Raw genomic sequence first — 3,605 nt, forward strand, 5'->3', positions numbered from 1 at the left:
AGAAGTTCTACGATGGCTCCAAAACACTCCTACTTTGCAGCAAGTCTTGAAGAATATCCATCGAAGATCCATCGAAGATCCATCGAAGAATTCATCCCACATCTTTGACAAGGTAGAAAGTCCGTCGTCATATCTATAAAATAAAATAGAACAAAATGATAAGTTATATGTAATATGATCCAAAATCATATGAAATAAAATCGAATAAAATTTTAATAAAAATGAATACTTTCAATGCATTTCAATGGGATGAAGCTCAATAGCATCATGGTAATGCATCTCGCGTTAATCTAATGATGCGACGATTAAAATTTTCGTAATATTAAATTTTTAAGCTTAAATAACCATATAATGACAATAATAATGTCATTTTGATCGTGTTTTATTAAATTTGCAATTTTTTTTTTTATTTAATGCAGCTTAAAAGTATTTCATAATAATTAATAGATATTATTTTTTGTAGTAACTTAATATTTGTAATTTTCCTATTTTTTTTATTTTTATATATTTTATGTAAATGTAAAATCACGCGTTTAAATTTAATTTCATTACAACGATAAATAGAGATTCGATAAAAATAAATAAAAAATTCAGTTGAAAAGTGCATCTCTGCGAACTGGACGATTTGTATGTTAGACTGTTGTATCACTTGATTGTATGATTAATATAGTTTTCTTTTTGTTACAGGTGATCATCGTTGGATTTATTATCTACTCGTTTAGATTTTCTTCTACTTTTTAAAATATATATGTATAAAAAACGCATTTCTGAAGGTACATACGTATTTAAACACTGAAAACTTAATATAACTATTTTAAATTTTCTTACAATATAACCATGCTGTATATACATATACTGTACCGTCATCGCGTTAAGTACATACTATCGTCCACTGGTGTTCGAGGTAGTAACTATAATGAAGCTTGATAGATAAAAAAGGGGACTTGTGAGTTTCTATATACTTCACCACAAAAAAGTTGACATAGAACCGCAACAGCAGAAAAAAATGAAAAAATGAAAATATTTACCTATTTTTTATACATTATGAACGATTAACTTATTTCTTTTCACTACCTTATAGGTTGTTACTTTGAAAATTAACTTTAAATATATTCCCTGCAGGTATATCAACTTTACTTTCATTTTTTTCCAAGTATGCTTGCGCCTTGAATTTGTGATTGCGCATGTGTTTAACATATCTCCCACTTATGACGTCGCCATTTTATAATTATTCAAAGTTTAAAAATTATTATCAATTAATTAATGATAAATAAAAAATATTTGATAAAGTAAAGTTGAGCAAATGATGAGCAATTAAGAGCATTTATTTATTATTTTCTGCTGTTAAGGGTACCGGCTAGCATATCTATGGTCATTTTTTATCTTTAGAAATAAAATTGAATTATCTTAACTCGGTAATACATATTAAGAAATTTAACAAATTTTTATGATATTTTATAATTAATCAGAGGGTATACATTATCTTTATTTCATAATATCAATTTCTTTGTTTAAATATTATCAATGCTTAAGATTTTATTTACAATAATATTCTAAAAATGGTTAATTATTTTTTAACAAAATTCTCAATATCTATTTAAATAGAATTGTACAGTGGATCCGCATAGTAGATAAACATCGTATATTATAGTAAAATATACAATTTACCTTAAGATATTTTAAACTAACAAACGAATATTTGAAACCAAATAATATGCTGTGAACGTTCATGAATGTTAAAGAAAATTTTTCCTTATTTTAAATACATCATACTGTGTTAAAAAATATAGAAGTTTAAGATTTGAAAAGCAAGAGTATGTTTCTTCAGAAAACATATAAATTAGTATGACAGAGCCGCTTAAGCACAAACCGTCATAATAATACACAGAAACAAGCGCAAACGAGCGTTTGAGCGGTATAGAATAGTCAGAATTGTCATTAAGCCCCATGGATGATATTCCGTTGGGACCCGTGGGATCACCCGGCTGCGTAACATGCTCCCACATATACACATATATAAACATACACAACAAAGAATTTTACATTTACGTGTACGTCTATATGTATATGATCTCGGGATTCAGCCGATTTTCCTCCCTACGATTCTTACTTCTACCCCGACAGATCCGATATCATCCGGCGTCATCCCAAGGGCTCTCACTCATCTGCCGACAAAAGAGCATCTGTGCAATCCGATCCGTAATGTTTGGTGCAACCTGTTCACAAATAGCTCACCCAGTGGCATAGCAAGGACCATGAATTCATTATCAGTCTAGTATAAACATATTGCTACTAGCCTGTCAGTCAATGTAAAAGATGCTTTTTGGATACGAGTCATGTTCATCCCTATTATCACCGTTCCATTCACCAATCTGGACCACCCCTATCTCTTTCATCATGATGGTGCTGGACCGAGTCAGAATGTTTCTCGATAAAATCGGTTATCGATAGGCGTGAATTGAAAACATCTATTGCATGGCATACATTTTAATATCAAATGTATTATTTTTATTATAGATATTCTTTATTATAATCTTTACTTACGCCTCACACAAGAATCTTACAGTACGTCCAAATGCAGTTCTTCAACCATAACGATAATTTCACCAAATTAGTGTCGACCGTTTATAATGTTCATCTGATACGAATTTTTGAACAATTGAACATCGACTGGGTCACTTTTTTACTGAATAGTTGCAAGAGCAGAACCGCAGAAACGAATGTCCAAAATCGCCGAATTTATGATTTTACTATATATGGTATCGCAATACCGTGTGAATCTGTAAATATATATAAAATATATTATAAAAGACAATTAAATAACCGATTCGAAATAAAAACTGATTTGGTGTCGTGTGAAAGAGTTGTTACACGTTTCTCTCGTAAGACCGCGTTGTGAGTAAGACGATGTCGTTACTCTGATGGTTATCGATAATAAATGACTTTTCTTCGAGTATTGGTTTAAGAAATGTTTCATCGTAGAACTATAAACAGAATGATGTTAGAAAACATTGGAATTACTTTACTATCTCTTTTTTTCTCGGTCGTGATTTTCTTGAATATAGGCTTAAAAAGACATGCTCCGTTATCTTACTAATGTCACAGAGGACACAGAGAAAATGGAGACAGAGTACACGTATAGAATACGTATGTGGTCAATGCTAGCATAGCGGCTGTGTCTATGCAGGACTGTGGTGGCAGGTGACGGCGTGTTGTGAGCTGCATAATGAATAATGCCAAAGCCGAACCACAAGCCGTTCCTGTCCTTCCACTTGGCTGACTGAATGACAGGCAGTCTAGGAAAAACCGCTGATTGGCCGTACATGCTCCTAGCTCTCGTGCCTGTCACATTCTCCGTGTCTACTTTTGTGTGCCTCGATCGAAATTACCTTCCTATATGACCGGAACTAACTTTGAAATCTTTCAAAACTATGCCGAAAATTATAACGATAAAGACTTAATTCTAATAAATTGTAATTTAAGATTTTGATCGTTCTTTCTTATTTCCTTGATCTTTTTCTTTCGTTTTTCTCGATTCATTTGGAATCGTTTTCAAAGTTTATCCAACGTTCGAATACCACTTGCCATCTTCTCTGATGTTCTGG

Source organism: Polistes canadensis, unplaced genomic scaffold (assembly GCF_001313835.1).
Source record: "Polistes canadensis isolate GaletaPanama2010 unplaced genomic scaffold, ASM131383v1 scaffold_32, whole genome shotgun sequence".
NCBI lineage: Eukaryota > Metazoa > Arthropoda > Insecta > Hymenoptera > Vespidae > Polistes > Polistes canadensis.